General features: G+C 38.9%; 1 protein-coding gene across 39 annotated transcripts in view; it reads left to right on the top strand.

Moving 5' to 3' along the window:
* Positions 1–15,581, top strand: part of LOC129639166 (uncharacterized) — a 290,740-nt gene that overhangs the window by 23,850 nt on the left and 251,309 nt on the right. For 8 of the 39 annotated variants that reach the window (XR_008708246.1, XR_008708258.1, XR_008708296.1 and 5 more), the window contains one exon: positions 7,527–8,566. The exons of 28 other annotated variants lie outside the window; for them this stretch is intronic. The gene's annotated coding sequence lies outside the window, so the exon portion shown is untranslated. Of the gene's footprint in view, positions 1–7,526; positions 8,567–15,581 lie in introns of those variants that run through there. 3 more of the 39 variants (XR_008708262.1, XR_008708261.1, XR_008708259.1) reach the window with 1 other exon arrangement.

Raw genomic sequence — 15,581 nt, 5'->3', positions numbered from 1 at the left:
CCAAAACTTCCAAAACTATGTTGAATAGTAATGGTGAAAGTGGGCACCCTTGTCTTGTTCCTGACTTTAGAGGAAATGCTTTCAATTTTTCACCATTGAGGATAATGTTTGCTGTGGGTTTGTCATATATAGCTTTTATTATGTTGAGGTATGTTCCTTCTATTCCTGCTTTCTGGAGAGTTTTTATCATAAATGGATGTTGAATTTTGTCAAAGGCTTTCTCTGCATCTATTGAGATAATCATATGGTTTTTATTTTTCAATTTGTTAATGTGGTGTATTACATTGATTGATTTGCGGATATTGAAGAATCCTTGCATCCCTGGGATAAAGCCCACTTGGTCATGGTGTATGATCTTTTTAATGTGTTGTTCGATTCTGATTGCTAGAATTTTGTTAAGGATTTTTGCATCTATGTTCATCAGTGATATTGGCCTGTAGTTTTCTTTTTTTGTGGGATCTTTGTCAGGTTTTGGTATTAGGGTGATGGTGGCCTCATAGAATGAGTTTGGAAGTTTACCATCCTCTGCAATTTTCTGGAAGAGTTTGAGCAGGATAGGTGTTAGCTCTTCTCTAAATTTTTGGTAGAATTCAGCTGTGAAGCCGTCTGGACCTGGGCTTTTGTTTGCTGGAAGATTTTTGATTACAGTTTCAATTTCCGTGCTTGTGATGGGTCTGTTAAGATTTTCTATTTCTTCCTGATCGAGTTTTGGAAAGTTGTACTTTTCTAAGAATTTGTCCATTTCTTCCACGTTGTCCATTTTATTGGCATATAATTGTTGATAGTAGTCTCTTATGATCCTTTGTATTTCTGTGTTGTCTGTTGTGATCTCTCCATTTTCATTTCTAATTTTATTGATTTGATTTTTCTCCCTTTGTTTCTTGATGAGTCTGGCTAATGGTTTGTCAATTTTATTTATCCTTTCAAAGAACCAGCTTTTGGTTTTGTTGATTTTTGCTATGGTCTCTTTTGTTTCTTTTGCATTTATTTCTGCTCTAATTTTTAAGATTTCTTTCCTTCTACTAACCCTGGGGTTCTTCATTTCTTCCTTTTCTAGTTGCTTTAGGTGTAGAGTTAGGTTATTTATTTGACTTTTTTCTTGTTTCTTGAGGTGTGCCTGTATTGCTATGAACTTTCCCCTTAGGACTGCTTTTACCGTGTCCCACAGGTTTTGGGTTGTTGTGTTTTCATTTTCATTCGTTTCTATGCAAATTTTGATTTCTTTTTTTATTTCTTCTGCGATTTGTTGGTTATTCAGCAGCGTGTTGTTCAGCCTCCATATGTTGGATTTTTTAATAGTTTTTCTCCTGTAATTGAGATCTAATCTTACTGCATTGTGGTCAGAAAAGATGCTTGGAATGATTTCTATTTTTTTTAATTTACCAAGGCTAGCTTTATGGCCCAGGATGTGATCTATCCTGGAGAAGGTTCCATGTGCACTTGAGAAGAAGGTGAAATTCATTGTTTTGGGATGAAATGTCCTATAGATATCAATTAGGTCTAACTGGTCTATTGTATCGTTTAAAGTTTGTGTTTCCTTGTTAATTTTCTGTTTAGTTGATCTATCCATAGGTGTGAGTGGGGTATTAAAGTCTCCCACTATTATTGTGTTATTGTTAATTTCTCCTTTCATACTTGTTAGCATTTGTCTTACATACTGCGGTGCTCCCATGTTGGGTGCATATATATTTATAATTGTTATATCTTCTTCTTGGATTGATCCTTTGATCATTATGTAGTGACCATCTTTGTCTCTTTTCACAGTCTTTGTTTTAAAGTCTATTTTATCTGATATGAGTATTGCTACTCCTGCTTTCTTTTGGTCCCTATTTGCATGGAAAATCTTTTTCCAGCCCTTCACTTTCAGTCTGTATGTGTCCCCTGTTTTGAGGTGGGTCTCTTGTAGACAACATATGTAGGGGTCTTGTTTTTGTATCCATTCAGCCAGTCTTTGTCTTTTGGTTGGGGCAGTCAACCCATTTACGTTTAAGGTAATTACTGATAAGTATGATCCCATTGCCATTTACTTTATTGTTTTGGGTTCGAATTTATACACCATTTTTGTGTTTCCTGTCTAGAGAATATCCTTTAGTATTTATTGGAGAGCTGGTTTGGTGGTGCAGAATTCTCTCAGCTTTTGCTTGTCTGAAAAGCTTTTGATTTCTCCTTCATACTTGAATGAGATCCTTGCTGGGTACAATAATCTGGGCTGTAGGTTATTTTCTTTCATCATTTTAAGTATGTCTTGCCATTCCCTCCTGGCTTGAAGAGTTTCTATTGAAAGACCAGCTGTTATCCTTATGGGTATTCCCTTGTGTGTTATTTGTTGTTTTTCCCTTGCTGCTTTTAATATTTGTTCTTTGTGTTTGATCTTTGTTAATTTGATTAATATGTGTCTTGGGGTGTTTTGCCTTGGGTTTATCCTGTTTGGGACTCTCTGGGTTTCTTGGACTTGGGTGATTATTTCCTTCCCCATTTTAGGGAAGTTTTCAACTATTATCTCCTCAAGTATTTTCTCATGGTCTTTCTTTTTGTCTTCTTCTTCTGGGACCCCTATGATTTGAATGTTGTAGCGTTTAATATTGTCCTGGAGGTCTCTGAGATTGTCCTCATTTCTTTTAATTCGTTTTTCTTTTATCCTCTCTGATTCATTTATTTCTACCATTCTATCTTCTAATTCACTAATCCTATCTTCTGCCTCTGTTATTCTACTATTTGTTGCCTCCAGAGTGTTTTTAATTTCACTTATTGCATTATTCATTATATATTGACTCTTTTTTATTTCTTCTAAGTCCTTGTTAAACCTTTCTTGCGTCTTCTCAATCCTTGCCTCCAGGCTATTTATCTGTGATTCCATTTTAATTTCAAGATTTTGGATCAATTTCACTATCATTATTTGGAATTCTTTATCAGGTAGATTCCCTATCTCTTCCTCTTTTGTTCGGTTTGGTGGGCATTTATCCTGTTCCTTTATCTGCTGGCTATTCCTCTGTCTCTTCATCTTGTTTAAATTGCTGAGTTTGGGGTGTCCTTTCTGTATTCTGGCAGTTTGTGGAGTTCTCTTTATTGTGGAGTTTCCTCTCTGTGTGTGGGTTTGTACAGGTGGCTTGTCAAGGTTTCCTGGTTAGGGAAGCTTGTGTCGATGTTCTGGTGGATGGAGCTGTATTTCTTCTCTCTGGAGTGTAATGAAATGTCCAGTAATGAGTTATGAGATGTCTATGGTTTTGGGGTGACTTTGGGCAGCCTGTATCTTGAAGCTCAGGGCTGTGTTCCTTTGTTGCTGGAGAATTTGCTTGGTATGTCTTTCCCTGGAACTTGTTGGCCCTTGTGTGGTGCTTGGTTTCAGTGTCGGTATGGAGGCGTTTGATGAGCTCCTGTCAATTAATGTTCCTTGGAGTCAGGAGTTCCCTGGAGTCAGGGTTTGGACTTAAGCCTCCTACTTCAGTTGTCGGTCTTATTTTTACAGTAGTTTCAAAACTTCTCCTTCTATACAGCACCATTGATAAAACATCTACGTTAAAGATGAAAAGTTTCTCTACTGTGAGGGTCACTCAGAGAGGTTCACAGCGTTACATGGAGAAGAGAAGTGGGAGGAGGGAGTTAGAAGTGACCCAAATGAGATGAGGTGGAATCAATAGTGGAGAGAGTGGGCTAGCCAGTAGTCATTTCCTTATGTGCACTCCACAACTGGACCGCTCAGAGATGTTCACGGAGTTATACAGAGAAGAGAAGAAGGAGGCAGGAGACAGAGGTGGCCAGAAGGATAAAAGGGGGAAATGAAAAGGAGGGAGACAGATCCAGCCAGTAATCAGTTCCCTAAGTGTTCTCCACTGTCTGGAACACACAGAAATTCACAGAGTTGGGTAGAGTAGAGAGGGGTTAGGGAGGAGATACAGGCGACCTGGTGGAGAAAACGGAGAGTCCAAAGGGAGAGACAGCAGTCAAGCCAGTAATCTCGTTCCCTAGTGAAAAATGGGTCCTGAAGATTGGATTCTTAAAGGTACAAAATTGGTAACAAATAGATAAAAGCAAAAATTAAAAATCTAAAGTAGAGTTTGGAATTTCAAAAATGCGATGTTAATGAAAAGAAGAAGGAAAAGAAAGAGAGAAAAAACGAACAAAGAAAAACAAACAAGGTCGCGAAAATTATAAAGAAACTACAGGTACAAAATTGATAACTAATACCAAAAAGCAAAAATTAAAAATCTAGAGTAGAGTTTGGAATTTCAAAAATACAACGTTAAAAAAAAAAGAAGAAAAATAAAGAGAGAAAACAAACAAACCAACAAAAACAATGTTGCAAAAATTATAAAGAAAATACAGGTACAAAATTGATATCAAATACCAAAAAGCATAAATTAAAAATCTTGAGTAGAGTTTGGAATTGCAGATATACAATGTTATATAAAAGAAGAAGAGAAAGAAACAGAGGGAAAAGAAAGAAAAAAAAGTCACAGAAATTATAAAAAAAAACTATAGGTACAAAATTGATAACATATACCAAAAGGCTAAAATTAAAAATCTAGAGTAGAGTTTGGAATTTCAAAAATACAACGATAAAAAAAGGAGGAGAAGAAAAATAAAGAGAGAAAACAAACAAACCAACAAAAACAATGTCACAAAAATTATAAAGAAAATACAGGTACAAAATTGATATCAAATACCAAAAAGCATAAATTAAAAATCTTGAGTAGAGTTTGGAATTTCAGATATACGATGTTATATAAAAGAAGAAGAGAAAGAAACAGAGGGAAAAAAAAGTCACAGAAATTATGAAAAAAACTATAGGTACAAAATTGATAACATATACCAAAAGGCTAAAATTAAAAATCTAGAGTAGAATTTGGAATTTCAAAAATACAATGTTAAAGAAAAGAAGAAAAAGAAAAAAAAAACAAAACATGGTCAAAAAATTATAAAATATATATTTGAAGTTTGCTGAAGAAGAAAAAAAAATAGGGTCTTTTTTTTTTTTTGCAAAGTAATAGTTATAAAAGTGAAAATTAAAGGACAATAGAGGACTTAAATTTTTTTTTTAAAAAAATTAAAAAAAAAAAAAAGAAAGATTGATCATAAAAATAGTAAAAATATATCTAGGTCTTTCTCTGGTTTTGTTGTGAGTATTGTGGGTTCAGTCCATTTTTGGCTAGTTCCTTAGTCCGACTTATATTTCTCAAGATCTATAGGCCCCTTCCTATGTAGTCCGTAGTAACCACAGGGTTTTAGTCTATGGCCTGTAGCTTCCAAGGCGTTTCTGTCTGTTATAGCTTCTTCTGTTTGCTGGTCTCTTCAGTGTCTGGTTCCCGCCCTGACGCAAAGGGGACGGTTGAGGACACTATTTTTTTTTTTTTTTATTTAGGCTCACTTGTTCAGCCGCGCTGTGGGGAGGGAGGGAGGGGTGCTGCAAACAGATAACACTGGTGTGCGCTCGCAGTGCCTCAGCCACACTGGGTCTGCCCCCGCTCACGGCGCGTGTAGCCTCCCTGCCCACACTGCTCGGGCTCTAGGTTGTTCCGCCGGGAACAATCAGAGGCCGGCCCTGGGCTGAGCTCCCAGGTCCAAGCCGCTCAGGTTCAGGCACTCGGGTAGTCCTCAGAGGCGCAGACTCGGTTGGGCCTGCGTTTTGTGCTCTTCCCAGATCCAAGCAGCTCAGGTGATGAGGTGTTTGGCGAGCGCCAATGCTGTGACTTATCGCCTCCCCGCCACTCAGTTATCTGGGTGTAAAACCGGCGCACCTTCTCAGGCAGATGTTGACCGTCCAGACCCCCAAGAAGTTTTAGTTAGCAAAGAAGCCTGCTTACAGTTTTATAGATAGTGTCTCTCTGGGGCTACGATTGCCCCCTTCCGGCTCTGGCTGTCTGTCACCGGAGGGGGAAGGTCTGCAGCCGGCTATCTCTGTTCAGTCCTTTGTTCTGTGCGCGGGCCTGGCAGTGTCTTAGGTTAGGGCTGGCTTTTCGCGTGGTAGATATCCCACAGTCTGGTTTGCTAGCCCAAATTATTTCGCTCAGATAGCGCTCAGGACATTCGGCCCAATTCTTACTCTAAGGGACACAGCCCGCACCGCGCTTCCCTGCCCAGCCCCAGCTTGCTAATGCCGTGTGCAGGCGTCTGCGCTGCTTCTCTGCTGGGGGAGTTACCGTAGGGCTCACAATCTGCGATTTTTAATTGTTTATTTTTTTTTTCCCCTCCCTTTTATGTTGCCCTCTGTGCTTCCAAAGCTCGGCACAGATTCGGCAGTGAGAAGGTTTCCTGTTGTTTGGAAACTTCTCTCTTTTTAAGACTCCCTTCCCGGGACGGAACTCCATCCCTCCCTCTTTTGTCTCTTTTTTTGTCTTTTATATTTTTTCCTACCTCCTTTTGAAGAGTTGGGCTGCTTTTCTGGGTGCCTGATGTCCTCTGCTGGCATTCAGAAGTTGTTTTGTGGAATTTACTCGACGTTTAAATGCTCTTTTGATGAATTTGTGGGGGAGAAAGTGTTCTCCCTGTCCTACTCCTCCGCCATCTTGGCTCCTCTCTCTTCCCTTGTTTTTTAAATTTATTTGGCTCTGCCAGGTCTTCATTGCTGCTTGGGCTATGAGCATGCTTCTCATTGCTGTGGATTCTCTGGTTGCTGAGCGTGGCTTTAGGGCATGCGGGTTTCAGTGGTTACAGTTCCCAGGCTCTAGAGCACAGGCTCAATGCTTGTGGTGCATGGGTTTAGTGCATGTGTTCTGTGACATGTGGGATCTTTCCAGACCAGGGATTGAACCTGCGTCTCCTGCATTGGCAGGCAGACTCTTTATCACTGAGCCACCAGGGAAGCGCTCCCTTGGTTTTGATGACATGATACTCCTCATGTTTTTTCTCATAAAATCTGCTCTCTTTAATATTTTCTTTTTTGTTTGATGGCGATATTAGCCAGTTGGTCACCCAAGTCATAAACCTTTGACTTTGTTTCTTTCCCATCTTCACCTCTCCAATTTGCCTTCACTTTCTAACATTGTTCTTACTACTACTTCCTTTGTTTTTGGCTTTGTTTTGTCTCACTTGGGTGACTGACATCTGCAACACCCACTTACATACCTTCAGGCTTGTTCTTCCTAACACTGTCCTCCAACAACCAGCCAGAGTGATCTAAAATGCAAATGGCCCCATCATCTCTAGCCTGAAGCCTTTCAATCGTTATCCATTGCTTACAGGAAAATTTGCACACCCTCTTGATCTAACAACCAAGGTTCCTGATTGTTGAGTCTCCCCCAGCCTCTCTAGGCTAATTCTTCTCCAGAGCTTGACTCATGTTTGTTACACAGATTCATGCCCTGTGTATGCATTGTTTATGCTCTGTCTTCTGGCTTGAATATTATCTTTGAGGATTACTTGTACACACCTCTTATAATTTTAAAGACTCATTTCAAGATCCAAAGCTTTCAGGAAATCCTCTCTGTCCCTCTTAGGCAAGGTCAAGTTTCTATCTCTGTGCTCCCCAAATTGTTCTACTACTTAGACTGTGTCTGTTGGCATAATTATAATCTTACTTTTCTTCCCAGGTGGCTCATTGGTAAAGAATCCACCTGCCAATGCAGGAGTTGCAGGTTCGATCTCTGGGTTGGAAGATCCCCTGGATGAGGAAGTGGCAGCCCACTCCAGTATTCTTGCCTGGAAAATTCCATGGACAGAGGAGCCTGGTGGACTACAGTCCATGGGGTCACAAAGAGTCCAACGTGACTTAGCGACTGAACGCTGATGCATGGTCTTACTTTGTAAGTTGAGAACTGGCTTACCTTTCTCAGGGTCTTTCATGGTTTGTTTTCTATGAACTCATATGGTTTCTTGTGTCATCTGGCCTCTCTCGTTCATTATTCATGGAAGTTTAGTGAACATTAATTGCTTCTGTGTAGGAATTATTAATATGTTAGGGATGAGAGATAGAAAAATAAGTGAGATGTGGCTCTTGCCCTTACTTACCTCAAAGTATACAATATGCATTTTATATTTGTGGACAGTTGGGGAAACCAGGGTGAGATTCTCCTGAGCACATTAGCAACCTGATGGCACTGTGTTAGCACCCAGATGAGCCTTGGAGAAGTGCTCTGTAGTGAAGTCATGCCACGAAAGGCCGGTGCAGAGGTTCCCTGTGGCCAGTACGTCCACACCACTTGCTTCTTTTAGAACGAAGGGAGCCACAGACTCTTAGTCAGTTTGTTCCAATTAAGTAATCCTGAGCATTTCAACAGTAAGATCAGTTACAAGATGAAGCATTTGAAAGTCTGATATTTCTCAATAACACTACCCATAGCATAATAAAAGACCTTTATGAACAGTGAAAGGATTTATGGCAGTCGTCAGTTGATAAAGTTAGAACTGAAAATATTTTTGCTCATCAGAAACTCAGACTGCTTGCTTTCAACCCTCATTTCCCCATTCTCTCATCTTGATTCTAAATATTACTCTGTTTTTTATTGTTATTTTGGTTGTAAAGGATTAGGAAATGTTATAGTAAAATGTTGTAGGAACTATAGAAGACTGGATGTGCTTGGTATAATGCCTGGTCCTTTGTAATATTAAACAATCAGTGTAGAGAAACAAAAACGGGTGTCTTGGCAATTTTGTTAGATATCCAAAAAAACCCTTACAAGACAAATTAGAGAAGCAATGCTGCCTCTCTTTTTATCCTGTGACAGAGAGCTAATTCAGCTTCTTTAACAGAAACTCAAATAAACCCAGCCCTTTCAAAAAGCCTTTATGCTCAATGTAAAGGAAAATGCGTCTTCAAATCCTAAGAGTTCAGCTTCCACTGGTTTCAATGGGAGCTGTGCATTCAGAGCCAAGGGCTAATTTTGGGCTGTGTGCTTCCCCAGTAAGTTCTCTTGGGTGATCATTTTAGCTTCAGCAAAGTGTTTCCTCTAGCTATAAGAGCCAGTGTTTAAAAGTTTAAAGCAATGTGAATAGGCCAAAATCTAAATCAATATTCTATAGAACAAATAAAGAGAAAAGAAAGCTAGGCGGCAGGCACATGGAATGTGCTTCAATTCCCTGGTAGGCAGATCAAGGAGTTTTCAACAAGAACTTAAAAATAAAAGACCTAAAAAACAGATGTTAACACAACTGTTCTTTCCCCACTCAGTGAGAAATGACTGTTTAGGTTTTCAGATCAAGACCCAGGGGTCACAAAGGGAAATGCCACGGTGTAGTGTCAAGTGAGAACCAACAGGCAAAAGGGATTCAGATCAATAGGCAGCAGCTTCCTTATCTTCCTCAACGCCAGTTATTTTTACAGCATTTGTAGTGACTTTGTTTCGCTTTTAGGTATATTACTTTGGTTCATGTATGAATTCATATGGAAATTACACGGTATGAGGGGTTGTGTTTCTCCTTTCCCCTACCTACCCTTCCTGCTTCAACTTAGAGGTTTCTTACTAATATCATTTATGAGGAGGACAGCTTGCCTGTCAGTCTCTAGGGCTCTGAAGATGACTCATTATCTTTTGCCCTTTGAGGACTTTGAGGGATAATAGCTTCAAACTGGAAGGAGACACTACATTGAAAGAGCATCTCAAAGCAAGTTCATCACAGTTTAACACAACATTTGACTTCACTGTAACAGCAACTTGAGATGTGATAATAGGAAGGGAAAAAACCTGGGGCTGTATTGGACCTTTCATATTCTTTAAAAGAGAGTTTAGTATAAGATGGTTTAATTGCCGAGATGCAAAATGCATTTTATTATGAGGAAAATTAACCTTTTAAGAATATACTGTAGCAATAATAAAAATAAATGGAATTTGTAGAGTGGTTTATATTTGAAGAGCATATTTTTACATCTCTTGTCCCTTGAGCCTCTAAAGCAGTTTATAAAAGGATTCCCCCATTTTCCCCCCAACATATGTTCCTAATAGGTAAATACAAAAGTCCAAAGAAATATTCAGTGAGGAAAAACTAGGGAGGTCTGAAGTATAAAGTAACCATGCTTAAAATATGCAGTGATATATTTAACCACAATTAAAAACAAAGAAAAGGCAGTGTTTTAACTTAAGTTACAGAAAACACATCAGGGCAGTAAATGCATGAGGGCAGTATCCCAGGAGGTGGATCCTCCTTGAATTAAGTGTTACTAAATCACTGAAAAGGTATTACAGGTACCCTACCTTCCAATTCCACTGGCCTTTCTATTTTCTTATCCTGTGGAAACAGAGTTTTCTGAATTTTCTGGCTCTATTTTGAGATAATGATAAATATTTTGAGTAAAGTACAGAGGAATTCTTCATGTGGGGCTGGAATAAAAATTGAGGTCTATATAGAGGTTTCTGAAAGATTTTGAAAGAGTGAATGGAGAAAGCCCTGGTGCAGGGGTGGGTGAGGGGACAGAGTGGTAAGGGAAAGCGGGAGGCCAACACCTCCATTTGAGACACAGAGGCAGTCCTAGCAACCACACACATGAGCAAAGAGCTGGTTAACCCGTTAGCTTGACAGGAGAGAAAGGTTTGTGTTAAGGGGTTGGGGAGAACCCTGGTGGAAAAGAAGGTTGGGGCCCGTGTCTGGAAAACAGAACATTAAGCTAAGGAGTTTGAAAATTCCCTGGCAAGATGAGCAACCAAGGTTTCTGAGAAGGGACATGACTCAGTGAAAGAGGTATTTTAGACAAATAAATCTGGCAGGAATGTTCAGATAGGGGGTAAGACTAGTATTCAAGGGAGCAATTAGGAGGTGACCCCAGGAAGCCCCAGGCATCAGGTGATAAAAGTCTAGACTTAGTCTAGCTATGTACAAATCTCACACGTTTGGGGAACACAACATTTTCTAGTGTTCTCTAGAGTCTGTCAGTCTCGATAGCTTCAGATCAAATAGGACACTTAAAAATTTGCTGCAGGGATGTGGACGTATCTACATTGTTAACTAGAGAAATAAAACTGCTACGGAGTCCATCTGAACTGAAAGGTGGAACTGCACAGACTGGGAATAGCAGACAGTCAATTTATACAATCCTTGAAGACTGTAAGCAGAAATTACTGCCTTATCTAGGAGGGAAAGGGTTTTTATTTCAGAGTTTTGGAGACTGACCAAAGTTGCCGGTGTTCCGAAACTTTAGCCCTCAGGCCTTGGCTTTCTTTGGATTAGTTCCTATCGCCCACCTCATGAACTCCTTGAGGGGCTCACTCATTGGTGGGTAAAGACTAACTATTGCCTTTCTTGGGAAGGCTGTGTGTGTGTGTGTGTGTGTGTGTGTGTATTCTTGTGCGTGCACGCTTGCACCTGCACTCAGTCATCTCTGACTCTTTGGGGCCTGTAGCCCGCTAGGCTCCTCTCTCCATGGGGATTCTCCAGGCAAGAATTCTGGAGTGGGCTGCCATTTCCTTCTCCAGAGGATCTTCCTGACCCAGGGATCGAACCTGCACCTCTTTTGTCTTCTGTGTTGACAGGTGGGGTCTCTACCACTAGTACCACATGGGAAGCCCTTTGGAGGCATGGGCTTAGCCAGTCAGTGTCCAGGCCTATAGCTTGGTTAACTGGCAGCAGATGATTTCTTGCTTACTTTCCTGGGGCTGTTTTTTCAAGGAATTATTACAGAGCAGAGAGGTTTAAACCAGGAGCTCTGGCATTGCTAAATATTGGCAAGGTCAAATTCTACTGAACTTTGGGATTAGTAGTGATCTGACTGTATTTTCCTTTGGGTACTTCTGCTCTCCGCAGCTCTATTTTTTGTGATCCTTGTTCCTGAATGTCTCTTTAAGCTAAGATGTTGTTCAGGAGTTGGTAGAGCTGGCAGACTACAACGTTGCATGCTGTATTATTCATTGTTGGGTGACTAGACTTCATATCGGTGGTAAAAATAAACACGATGCCTCTCAGCTTACTTCAGTCCTTTCAGTCCTCTTGTGAATGGTTTCCTGGAACTGTGCAACTCCCTTGAAACAAAGCATGAAGAAGGAGAAGATGGGGGAGGGATTAGGGGAGGAGGGGGAAGGGAGAGGGTCAGGATCAGTCTCAACCGTGGCATAATTTTTAGAAGCAGGCTGGATGACACATTCAGTTTACAGAGAAGGGTAACAATTGCCCTGTTGGCACTCTAAACATAAAGTTAGTGTTTCCTGCCACAACTGTGGCTTTCCTTTCCATTCTTTGGTTTGGAAGCAGTCATTTTAATATATAGACACCTCTCTATATAAATTATGTTGCAATTTTTCTCATTAAGATGGAGGAACCGATTTCTGGCCATGATGGTTTCAACTTTACTTCATAAATGAACCAGTAGGTGTTGCTATGCTAGCACTAATGTGGACTCCATAAAAACTAACTGGTCACTTTGTGGTGAGTGGGTCCCCAAATAATTCTTATTTGTGCGTTCCTTCTCAAAGCTCAAAACACTGCTCCCCAATACTGAAGTTCTAATGGCTTTATTTTGACGGCAGAGGATTTTAAATGAAGATCCCCTATTCTGCTGTGTCTGTTCACAATACTGAAAAATAATTTCATTGACTTTCCAGTAGTTAAGTTGTTTTGGTCTTTGGAGGAATAATTGATAACCAATTTGTATAACTGGAAAAATATTTTTTCTCCTTCACTCTTCCTAATTTCTGCACTTCTTTTGTAATGTATATTATCATCACCCCAGTGTCCCAAACATACATTAAAAAAAGAAAAAAGAATCTTTCTACTATAAGCCTACAGGCATAGATAACCTTTGAAACATGCTCTTGCTTGTCAAACAAACAAGTGTATTTACACAAGATCTAACTCTTCACAATATACCTCAGCATCTCAAGTATGTTTACATTAAAAAGTGTTTTTCTATTCCTGTGTGTATGAAGAAATAAATGATTTCCTTGTGTTATCCTTTGTAAGGCTGCTGCTGTATCAATTATTAGGCAGAAACAGACATTGCTACTTCTGTTTTTGCCTTTAAGTTGATAAGCAAAAACTAAAAACTTAGAAAAATATTTTCAATTTTTATATTGAAAGCTGAAGTTCTTAGAATTAAAAAAGTTTGATAATTGATTTTTAGGCAGTCCACCAATTATTTCAATGTGTGATTTGATGAGGAAAAATGCAGTTTGTGTACATTCTACTGCTTTTGCATCTGAAGTTTCCTCAGTTGTACCTAGTAAGTGAAATTGCATGGTGAAAATATGAACCTGTCAAAGCTGCTTTTCTCTTTTTTAATTGCTAAACACAGCAGAGACCTATACACTTCAGATGAAAACTCATGCTTTGATCTTAAAACACTGTTTAAAGAGTGTGAATGTATATTCTGATACAGAGCAAAAGCAAAGGCACTTGGTGAAGGAAATAAAAAACAAAGCTTTAGAAAGAAACGAGAGAGATGGCTGGGGGAAATCTCAAGAATGAATGGAAAAGTGAAACTGTTATATTTTTGTTTTCATAGTGGCAAAACTATTTAATAATATGAAGCAATAACAGTTTATTGAACCTGTCACAGGTAGGGCTGAATCACATGAGCCAAGGCGGACATAGATTTTTCTATAAATTGCTCAGTGCTCATTTAAAAATGATCTTTAATAAAACAGTGAAATACTTCAGTTGCATAAATCTCTTAGAACTTTCTAAATAGGAAAACAATAATACACCTTAAAGAGTGGGGTTTGGAGCAAAGTAAATAAAACTAAACATTTTTCTGCATTATTTTATAATGAATTTTCATTGATTTTCTTGGTTATATGATTTGTGGCCTGTGGTCTTTCCCCCTGCCTCCTTCCCTCTCTCTCTCTCCTTTTCCTTCATGATCCCTTTTCGCATCTTTCTGAGTGGTGTCATCTGGGGGCAACTTCAAAATAATTAGCTGAGTGAGATTGCACAAGGTGAAGGAAAAACACTCAGTTTTTCTCCCTGTTGAGTTTCATTAGTGAAATGCTCTGAAGTCATGGGTGGTGAGTGTGAAAATATAGAGCTGTAGATTGGGTGGTAATCAACTTGATGTTTGTAGTAACCAGAGATGTAGGATTCTAATCATTCCCTTGTACCAGCACATGGAAGCTGAGTTTAATTCAGCTAAATGGCCCATGATACAGACTCCCCTTCAATCTGATTTCTCCCCTCTGGTAAATTCTTAATCAGAATTTCCTACTATTTAGTAACTAAATTAAAATCTGTAAATTGTAGGCAACTGCATATAATGCGATGATGTATCCATAAGCATTGAAATTACTTAGAGCATTTCATGTAATGAGCATTCTAACATAATGCATTTAAGCTTTGTGATGGGAAAATAATCCGGTTAGATATCGCAATAAAGCATAAAGGATCACTTATCTTTACTTGTGAAGAAAAGATGTAAAATGTGGATGCTTTTTCTCAACAAAGTAGTAATTTAAAAGTAGTTATGAACTTTTCACTTAAATAATAAAGGTATTTATAAACTGATTGCTTAATATATATGTATATATCAGATGTTTAGATAAACATTTTATGTACCTTCATTTGATCATTACAACAATTTAATGAGGTAGCTACTTCTATTACTCATTTTCTACATATCAGAAAACTAGGACTCAGAAAAGTTAATAATTTGCTCAAGACCACTCAACTACTGGTGTTGGAGCTAGGATTCAAATTAAGGTATGCCTGATTCTAGAGTCTGGGCTCTTTATGCTATGGAAATATAATCATAAAATTTTTGTACATTTAGTTTTTATTATTTTCATTTATTTTGTATGAAGTATTCAACTTAAAATGTGATCAAACCAAAGAAGCAATTGTGAGTGGCATATTTATTTAGTGGAATATTTATTTATCAGACTCCCTGCCCTGCTGGCCTTTGGAGTGGAAAGCTGAGCACTGATATGTGACTCTGAAATAGTAAGTCAGTAAAATATGAGACTATGGAAGACTACAGCAGATGAGAGTAGTGGGGGAAGACTTCCTGAAGGAGGCAAAACTTCTAAGTGAATCCTGTACAAATACATCAGTATCTGAAAATCACCAAAATAGATAGGTAGGACAGTCTGAGAATATTATTAAAGGTGAATGAGTTTGCTGCTAGCAAAAAGTGAGGTAAATATAAGAGCTTAGCATTTCTTAACCATGGTGGCATATTAGAATCTAGAGTGCTTTTTAAAAACACAGACATCTAGGCCCCACACTTGACCAATCTTAAAATTCTGTGTTGGAGAAATTTGGGCAATGGTATTTCTTAAAAGTTTTAAGGAATTCTAGTGTACACCTGTTGCTGAGAATCACTGATAACAGCTGTATTGATGTATTTGTGTTGGGGTCAAGTGGAAAATGAAATAGAATAGGCTTATACAGCTACAAAAGATGGAAAGATTTTGATGTTAGACTTGATGGTATAGACACATGACTATAACTAGATAGTCTTGATCAAGAGAGGTCAATTCAATTCAGCTGACAAAAACTGAAATCTTATATGTACAAGGTACTGTAGAGGGACCTGACAAGTTGAACCAAATCTGACCTTTGCTCTTTAATGTTTCATTAATGTAGTAGGAGGTACACTGATAGCTTCTATCACCAGTCACATCCACAACTGGGTATTGTTTTTGCTTTGGCCCCATCCCTTCATTCTTTCTGGGGTTATTTCTCCACTGATCTCCAGTAGCATATTGGGCACCTACCGACCTGGGGAGTTC

Source organism: Bubalus kerabau, chromosome 1, assembly GCF_029407905.1.
Source record: "Bubalus kerabau isolate K-KA32 ecotype Philippines breed swamp buffalo chromosome 1, PCC_UOA_SB_1v2, whole genome shotgun sequence".
In the NCBI taxonomy this organism is placed as follows: Eukaryota; Metazoa; Chordata; class Mammalia; order Artiodactyla; family Bovidae; genus Bubalus; species Bubalus kerabau.
Note: the sequence above shows the minus strand (reverse complement) of the source record. Positions and strands in the feature narration are given on the sequence as shown.